Source organism: Furipterus horrens, unplaced genomic scaffold (genome assembly GCF_987537825.1).
Source record: "Furipterus horrens unplaced genomic scaffold, mFurHor1.1.pri manual_scaffold_4, whole genome shotgun sequence".
In the NCBI taxonomy this organism is placed as follows: domain Eukaryota; kingdom Metazoa; phylum Chordata; class Mammalia; order Chiroptera; family Furipteridae; genus Furipterus; species Furipterus horrens.
This window is the reverse complement of record NW_028327174.1, coordinates 73,544,895-73,554,843: the sequence shown is the minus strand read 5'-3', so window position 1 is coordinate 73,554,843 and position 9,949 is coordinate 73,544,895. Positions and strand designations below refer to the sequence as shown.

The window sequence follows — 9,949 nt, the reverse complement described above, 5'->3', positions numbered from 1 at the left end:
CTACAAACAGTCTTCGGTCATTGTCCAAGGAGTCCTAGAGACAAGTTTGTGAAAGGGCTTCCTCTCCCAAGTCTTTCTAATTTCACAGTAGTCTCCTGTGCTTTTTGCTGAATGCCTACTTATAGCCCATCTCTGTCTTAAACTTAATACCACTTTTATGCTCAACATATTTAATGATACAAATTTTCTGAAATTTTCATGATGTTATATTTTTCCTCTTTTATTCAGGTAAAAATAAATTTTACAATAACTCCCTCTGCACTGGGTTTATGAAAACAACAACAAAAAATTAGCAAAAGCTGACTTGTTGCTTAAGGCTCTGAAAAGAGGATGGACCGGCTGGTTGCCCAGCGGTCTGCGCGGCTGCTGCAGCAGGAGAAAGAGATTACGTTTCTGACTGTCAGAATCGAGCAGTTGAAAACTGGCGACTGTTCAGTGGCTTCTCCAAATTTGGAGCAGTTGTGGGAAGAAAGTTTAAAGTTAAAGTATCAACTGAATATCCCTCGAAAGAGTCTTCAAGCAGAAAGGAACAAACCAACTAAAAATATGATTATCATCAATAGTCGCCTACAAGAGCTCTTTGGTTGTGCCATTAAGGCTACCTACCCAGACTTGGAAAATCCTCCTCTAATAGTGACACCAAGTCAGCAGCCCAAGTTTGGGGACTATCAGTGTAACAGTGCTATGGGCATCTCTCAGATGCTCAAAACCAAGGAACAGAGAGTTAATCCACGAGAAATTGCTGAAAACATTACCAAACTCCTCCCAGACAATGAATGTGTTGAAAAAGTTGAAATTGCTGGTCCTCGTTTTATTAATGTCCACTTAAAAAAGGACTTTGTATCAAAAAAATTGACCAATCTCCTGGTGAATGGTGTTCAACTCTCTGCCCTTGGAGCAAACAAAAAGGTTGTAGTGGACTTTTCCTCTCCCAACATAGCTAAAGAGATGCACGTGGGCCATCTCAGGTCAACCATCATAGAGGAGAGCATGTGCCACCCCTCTGAGTTTGCAGGATACGATGTGCTCAGATTAAATCATGTAGGAGATTGGGGGACCCAGTTTGGCATGCTCTTCGCTCACCTGCAAGATAAATTTCCTGATTACTTAACAGTTTCGCCTCCTATTGGGGATCTTCAGGCCTTTTATAAGGAATCTAAGAAGAGATTTGATACTGAGGAGGAATTTAAGAAGCGAGCGTACCAGTGTGTAGTTCTGCTCCAGAGTAAAGATCCAGATATCATAAAAGCTTGCAAGCTTATCTGTGATGTCTCCCGCCAAGAATTTAATAAAATCTATGATGCATTGGACATCTCTTTAATAGAGAGGGGAGAGTCCTTCTATCAAGATAGGATGAATGATGTTGTAAAGGAATTTGAAGATAAAGGATTTGTGCAAGTGGATGATGGCAGAAAGATTGTATTTGTCCCAGGGTGCTCCATAGCATTAACCGTAGTAAAATCAGACGGAGGTTATACATATGATACCTCTGACCTGCTGCTATTGAACAAAGACTCCATGAGGAAAAAGCAGATATGATTATCTACGTGGTGGACAGTGGACAATCTGTGCACTTCCAGACAGTGTTTGGTGCTGCTCAGATGACTGGTTGGTACGACCCTAAGGTGACTCAGGTGTCCCATGCTGGGTTTGGTGTGGTGCTGCGGGAAGACAAGAAGAAGTTTAAAGCACATTCAGGTGAAACGGTGCGCCTCATAGACCTTTTGGAAGAGGGATTAAAATGACCCATGGACAAGTTGAAGGAAAAAGAGAGACAAGGTCTTAACTGCAGAGGAGTTGAAGGCTACTCAGGAGTCTTTTGCCTATGGCTATATCAAATATGCCGATCTTTCCCATAACCTCTTGAATGACTACATCTTGTCCTTCGACAAAATGCTGGATGACGGAGGGAACACAGCAGCGTACCTGCTGTACGCCTTCACCAGGATCAGGTCTATTGCACGTCTGGCCAATATCATTGAAGAGATGCTCCACAAAGTTGCTCGACAGACCGAGGTCATTTTGGACCATGAGAAAGAATGAAAACTAGGCTGCTGCATTTTACGGTTCCCTGAGATTCTGCAGAAGATTTTAGATGACCTGTTTCTCCACACTCTCTGTGATTATATATATGAGCTGGCAACTACTTTCACTGAGTTCTACGATAGCTGTTATTGTGTGGAGAAGGGTCGACAGACTGGAAAGGTGCTGAAGGTGAACATGGGCCGCATGCTGCTGTGCAAGGCCGTGGCTGCCGTCATGGCCAAGGGGTTTGACATCCTGGGAATAAAACCTGTCCAAAGAATGTAATCCCTCTGAGGTGTGAACACTGTTTTTACCAAACTGGCCATTAGCTCTGTTTGCTTTTTTACAACCATGTGGATATAAAAACAAGTAAATGAAATTTGTCAACTAAAAAAAAAAAAAAATTAGCAAAAGCAAAGTCAATAGGATCTCTATTCCTTTTGTGGGGAAAAAATAACCAATTAAAAAGATGAGTCAATGTCCAGAATTCAATCCAGGAAGAGCTACAAAAAAGTCTGTTTTTCTTGCTGCTTTTCTCTTCTCTCCTTGGAATGTCATCAGAGATTTTTCTACGTCTTCATTCTTCCCTTCTAATCCTGGCAATACTCACAGGGATAGAGTCTGTTAACACTGTGAGCTAAGACTCTTATGACAGGCAACATGAGAGAAAAGCCTCGGCTGCCTCCAGCCCCCATGCCAGGACCAAAGAGCAGAGTTGCAAGACTAATATGCTACCTCGACTGCTGCAGCATCTCCAAGGACCACTGGTGGAGTAGAAGTACATTATGGCTACTAGAAACCTTTGTGACAGTCATCCGTTATTTTAATATAGCAAGGTTAAGTACACCTTTTGAGGGAGAACTGCCTCTTACTCCATGCAATTGGGTTAGCAAAATGTTTGTTTATTTTTTTCTGTAAAAGACACATTTTTCATTTTTACCAGTAATTTGATTGATTTGTATATTTTAAGTATGTTGGCTATCTCCCACCTGGTATAATGCTGATTGTTCTCAATGAATGTCTCGATATGATCACTATCAACTTCAACTGGTCTACCCAACTGTGGAGCATCTTCCAGCAAGAAATCTCCGGCACAGAACTTCACGAACCACTTTCGACACATTCAATCAGTCATAGCACCTTCTCCATACACTGCACAAGTCATTTTTATTTTTGCATTTAAGTTGTGTTTTTACCTTTTGAAATAATAAAGCATAATATAATGAAAATGTTACATATTTTCTTCCGTCTTCAATATTAAAATGGCTACACAAAAATTTACCAAATTTGATTTTTTTTAAATGCATGCTAATATGACAGCTGTCACAATACTATCTAACAAAACTGTTTTTGAATTATGTTGAAGACAACTAAGTGCTACTAGAGCCCTCTTACAGAAAACAAACAAACAAAATTTTTGGTTAACCCAATACTTTGTTGGAACTATCGTTGACAATATTCCACCATGTCCCATCCACAAAGTGGTCTCTGATTCAAGCTAGGCCAGGCATCCGCTCTCTCCCTGGTGTTTGAAAACTGAAAGGAGACCCCCAGAGCCTAAAGACACTGGGACTGGGGCACCCACTGTCAGGGCTCTCCCAAATTCCTGAGCTCCTTCACTTCCTTCTCATCCTCAGGCCTGGTGGTTTTGATTTTGTGAGTTCCACAGTGTATTTTAATCAGGCCCCTTTCATTACATCTTTGAGACTGAATTTTGTTTCTTTTCAACCAGAGGACCCTAACCCATCACTCCCTGCCTCCCTCCTTTTCTTTTCTTAAGGTCCAATTGACTTTTCACAGGCACTAAAATCCAGCTTAATAATGCAGACAAAAGTATCCCATCATTTATTCACTCAACAACCATAGGCTGAGACTTTACTAAATGATGCATGCTACAAATACAAAAATGAAAAAATACCACCTTCAGGCTGCTCATATTCTACAAGAGATAATGAAATACATCAGCGATTTTCAACCTTTTTCATCTCATGGCACACATAAACTAATTACTAAAATTCTGCAGCACACCAAAAAAAATAGGTATAATTTTGAATCACTCACACCAAATGGCTATTGTTGTGTTGGCCTTTGTCATTTTTTTATCTGGCAATTAAAATAAAGCGGTCAGTGCCCCTGACTAGATAGTCAGGCACTGCATGTTTTAAATATTCTTGCAGCACACTGGTTGAATGTCGCTAAAACACATAATAAAATTTAAGGAAAGAGTTATCAGAAGAAACAACATATGAACTCTTGTAAAGAGTTTAGGCATTTTTCCAGCTGGAAAGGAAGGAGTGCACTCCAGGCAAAGAAAGGAACTTTGGAAAAAGCAGGAAGGTGTCTTGCCTTTGGGAATTACTAAATATTCTCTTAAACTAGAACAGACTCAAATTAGGAAGTGATGTAAAACTGGACTGGAATGGGCAAAGAAGCCAGATTAGAAAAGCCAGGTTATTCACTCAGAATACAACGGAGAGAGAAGAACAGATACTGCTAGATGCCCTCTCCCCCCATTTCCTTCTCCCCTTCCCATGGTATTGGCATTCACAGTTTAAACTGGATACATCAGTGCACAGAATAAAGAATGCATTTGCCAGCTTCTCTTAATAGCTAGACTAAGATGTCCAAACAAATTCTGGCCAATGGGAAGTGAGCAAAAGTAATGTGTGTAACTGTGGGGTCATACTCTTAAAAGGAGAGAGCTTGCCCTTGCCTTCCCTTCTTCCACTTCATACTGGGAATGTAAACATAGTGATGGGGAGTGAACTTGAACCACACTGATGAGAGCAGCACCATGAGGATGGGGAGCAATGAAACCAAAAAAGCCTGGATCCCCACTTCCTTGAGTTTCCACACATGTCCTCGACCAATTAAACTTGAACTATTACACAAAAAGGAAAATCAACTTTTGTCCAGTTTAAACCGATGTAGAGTGCCCACCTTTCACAGCAGGTGAATCAATATTCTAACTGTAACCAGAGGACTTAAAGACACAAAATGAAGAAGTTATAATTAAATATACACTTTAGAATAGGTGTCAGCAAACTGGCCTGCAAGCCAAAGTCCGCCCACTTTCTTTATCTGTATGACCCACGAGAAGATGTTTTATACACTTTTTAATGACTGAAAAAAAATCAAAAGAATTATATTTCATGATACATGAAAATTACATATAATTCAGTGTCCACAGAAAGCATTTTATTGGAACACAGCTACGTTCATTCATTTATGTAGTGTCTATAGCTGCTTGCACACAATAGCCTAGTTGAATAATTGAGAGATCATATGTCCCAGAGTGTAAACTATTTACTGTCTGCACTTTATAGAGAGAGTTTGCCAGTTCCTACATTACATAATTACCTCAATGAATTCAGCAAACTTAACTGAAGAATAAAAAGAACAGAACCAAATAAGAGCCAATCAGAAGTCTACCCTGTGGTCTCAGAAAGAGATAGTGCCTTCCGCAGTCCTGGGATCTGTCTCCTGCTTAAACAGGGTTTGGATAGAACAGACCTAGGGATGCCCCTTCTTTCCAACTATGCCATAACCTCTTTTCTGGTCACTCCCTTTGGAACCACCTCAGCCATCCTCTGCCTACGAGACCAGCCAGCACTTTTTTTTTTTTTAACCTTAATTCTTCATTGCTGAATAACCACGAGCTCCCAAAACCATCAGAATTATTCCACCAAGACAGAGGCTGCCATCAAGCACCTAGCCAACCTGCATCTCTGGACCTCCCACACCTACGTGTCTCTGGACTTCTATTTCAACTATGATGACATGGCTCTGCAGGGTGCGGGCCACTTCTTCTGTGAGTTAGCAGAAGAGAAGCATGAGGGTGCCGAGCGTCTCTTAAAAGCTGCAAAACCAGCGCGGTGGCTGCATTCTCTTCCAGGATTTGGTGAAGCCTCCCCAAGATGAGGGAGGTAAAACCCAGGATCCCATGAAAGCCACCTTGGCCTTGGAGAAGAACCTGAACCAGGCCTTTTTGGATCGGCATGCCCTGGGTTTGCCCACATAGACCCCCATCTCTGTGACTTTCTGGAGAAGCATTTCCTAGATGAGGAGGTTAAATTCGTCAAGAAGATGAGCAACATCTGACTAACATCTGCAGGCTGGCCAGCCCCCAGGCTGGGATGGGTGAGTATCTCTTCGAAAGGCTAACCTTCAAACATGCCTAGGAAGCCTTTGGAGCCCAGAAGCCTTTGAGGGGCCCTCTTCATTTCCCTGGTATGTGGCTTTTGCCTGAGCCTCTCCCTGAAACCACTAAACACCCTTTTAACCACCATGGAACCCTCTCTCATGCATTGGACCAAATGGAAACAATAAAGCTTTTTGCAGCAAAAAGAAAGAAAAATAAAAAGAAGAGAAAAGAAAAGGAAAGGAAAAGAGATAGAAAGGGTCCAAACCAAACTAGTAGCAGTGGAGATAACCATAATGGGTATATTAAAGAGCTATTTGTTGAAATTAATACAATACAGAAATTTGTATCCCAACAGAGGCATTGAGTGCATAGTGAAATATGAAAATGGTCCTTTCCCCAAAATTCTATATGTATAACAAACTATTAAAATAAAAACCTTTGCTCTGTTCAAAGTTTATACTGTCAAACCTTTGCTCATGATCTACCAGGAAAGCCCAAATCATTGCTATTAGCCTCTTGGAGCTTTACTAACATGTGTTTTTATCCACCGTATTTATGTCTAAACTTCATCCTCAGAAGGAATTGCTTTTGTCTTAAGTGAAAAAAATTAAAGAACATGTCTTCTTATCTCCTCTTACACAAGAAACAAGACAGACACCATGCTGTCCTTACACGGCCTTATTTATTTCAGACTTTAAAACAACAACAAAAAAAAAACCTGCCCTGGCTGGTGTGGCTCAGTGGATTGATTGCTGGCCTGTGAGCCAAAAGGTCCCCAGTTCAATTCCCAGTCTGGGCACATGCCTGGGTTGAGGGCCAGGTCCCAAGTTGGAGGTGTGTGAGAGGCAACTGATCAATATCTCTCCCACACATCGATGTTTCTCTCCCTGTCTTCCCCCCTTCATCTCTCTAAAAAATGAATAAGTAAAATAAAAATGAATAAATTTGAAAAACTATTGTTCTCAGTTTTAAAATTTACAAGTATGCTCATTGTCATAAGTGCTTAATATTTGTAGAAAATTAGAACTTCATAAATATTAACTTATACTGTCATGCATGTACATTCTACTCTTTTATAAATAATAGCCAAGCCATTACACAGATATTTTTAATCAGTCAAATGAGATAAATCTGTAAAGTCCCATTTTAAGGCCTCCTAACTAATGGTTATATCCAAACAAAACACATGAGCTCTCCCCTATCATTGTAACTATGATGTTTTACTTACATAGTTCAAAATGAGAATGAGGCTGTATTTCAAATCCACTTTAGATGGTATATTTTTGCATTTCATTTATTCATTCATTCATTCATCCATTTAACAAATATTTATTTACTACGTGCCTCTTGTGTTCCAATAGGGATGCCAGACACTGGGAATACCAGACAGATAGGACTTCTTTCTTTAGAGAACATATGGGTTCAGTGAGGGGCTCAATCAACAGACTGTGAGCACAGTGCAATGAATGCTGAGCTGTAGAATGAGGCATTGGATGCATAGAAAAGAAAAACCTAACCAAAATCGGGGAAGATGGAGGAAGGCTTCCTACTGGAAGTGATGTCTAACCAGAGGCCTGGAGTCTGAGTGGGAGTTATTCAAGAGAAAAGGAAAGAGTGGGAGAAAGGAACTGCAAGCAGACAAGACTGGGAGGAGAGAAAGTAAAAGAATGACTGACCCTCTGTGTCACAGCTGTGCTTAGGATCTGCCGTCAGGTGAGATGGGCTACTCTTCACCTTCTTTATGGTCTGAAATGGCACTGCTTTTGGAGATGTGCTCAAGGACAGCAGTTATTCCCAACGCTACCTCCCCCACTCTCTCTGCTTCCACAATAACCATTAGTAAGAGAAAGAAGCTCCGTGTGACTGGAAATCAAAGTATGAGAAAGGCATGGTGACTAAAGCAACGACAAGACTGCAAAATACCTGATTGATTTGGGATTTCTGTTTCTTGGCCCTTGCCCTGCCTGACACCCATCCATTTGATGGGTGAGTTCCTGAAGTGTCCATTTCTGTTCATTGCCTGGTCAGTAGCACCTCCTGCCACTGATACAACAGAACACCATGGCAGTGCCATTCAGGGGTGGCAGTGTAACTGGGTATGAGCCTGTGATGTGCTGTCAGCTTTGACCTTTCTCTTGAAAGTGAGTGTGGACGGAATGCCTTCTCTGTGGGCCACATAGCCAGGCTCTGTCTTCTAGGATCTTCCAAATCAAGATGGAAAAACATGGCAAAGAATTCAAATCATCGCTTTTTTCAATGACGAGGTGGCATTAGAAGGAAACTAATGTACTTCACCTAATTATCCAACTTGAAGGAAAAAAAATACATCATTGTTACAAATATTATTGTACTTGACCTGCTTTTCCCTTATTACAGCAGTTAAATATTCTACTTCCCTTACTTCCTACCTATGGTACAATGGATTTGTATTGTTCCTGAGATATGCTTTCCATAACAAGTAAAGGAAAAAACATTAATTAAGGATTTCCCTACCAAGAATTTTAAAATAACAAATGTTTACTGAAAATGGATTCATATTTGTTGCTACCCTGGCAAGTTTAATTCAGAAATCATCCAGGGCATGGGAAATTATATTGATGATTTCTCATTGAACTTGCTCAGCAGCCACCAATTAAATACCATTTTCACTTGATGGATAGATGAGTTCAGACTTTAGTGAGTTGATGTGGAAAAAACACGGCTTACTTCTCTTAATAGCTTGAGACAACCTAGATGTAGGTAATCAAAACAAATATTCATAGAATTTTCAAGTGGCATCTTCCCTTGACAGTGCCTAGACAACATACCCTGGAGAGCAGACACAGACATAGTTTTTTATACATAGGAGTAATTACTCTGCCCCCATTGAGCTACCAACTAAAAAAGATTTGGGAGAGAAATATAGATATTGTCAAGTCAGTAAATAGGAGATTTGGAGTTATTTTATGATTACTGAATACATTGTAAAAATGAGGAATTTATCCTCACTTCTAAATAAATAAATAAATCACCTCTTTTGTCTGTCTCTTTCCATTCACAACATCAAATACTAGGTTTGGGTCAATTTTGTCTCCCTGTAAAAAAGAAAAAAGAAAGTAATGTAAAATTACAATAAAATGTTTTATTTAATTTTATGTAATAAGACTGCGTTCTTATTTTTAATTAAGTACTTTATATTATAATTTGAAATATCTGGTCAGATTGTAGATTTTAGTGTACAAGTAGCACTGATTAGTCTATTTGTTGGTGTGTGGAATTGATGCTTTCATAATTAAACCAGTCCAGATGAGGATATTAATTATAGGTATCAACTTTGATCGATAAAGAAAACTGTTACAGAAGATATAGGTATGCTGGACACACATATATGCATATAGTCATCGTGCTAGAGTTGCTATATTTCAAAATAACAAAATAAATTCATATTGTGAGAAGAGAGCTTCTTGAACAGCAGGAAAAATCAGGATTATAAACTATTTTTAATACATATTTTTTCATTAATTTCAAACATAGTTGGCAAATGGGGCAGTTATTTTTCTGGTCTACTTTAATTTTATAATTAAGAGTGATTGTAATTTTATGTATTATTTATAAATGATCCTTCTGAGATGCTTTAAAAATTGTAATAAGCATTTTATTGAAGTTTTACTTTATTTATTTCCTTAATAAACATCTTTTCTGTAGCTTACAAGGCTTTCTATGTGTTTGGGGATTTATCATTTACAGATACTTCCACCTGTGTGTTCTAATTTAAATATCACAATAATCCTGCGAGACATT

General features: G+C 39.5%; 1 pseudogene; it reads left to right on the top strand.

Annotated features, from left to right (window-relative positions):
- The first annotated feature begins 309 nt into the window (after window positions 1–309).
- Window positions 310–2,322, top strand: LOC150012218 (arginine--tRNA ligase, cytoplasmic pseudogene; annotated as a pseudogene).
- Window positions 2,323–9,949: the final 7,627 nt, after the last annotated feature.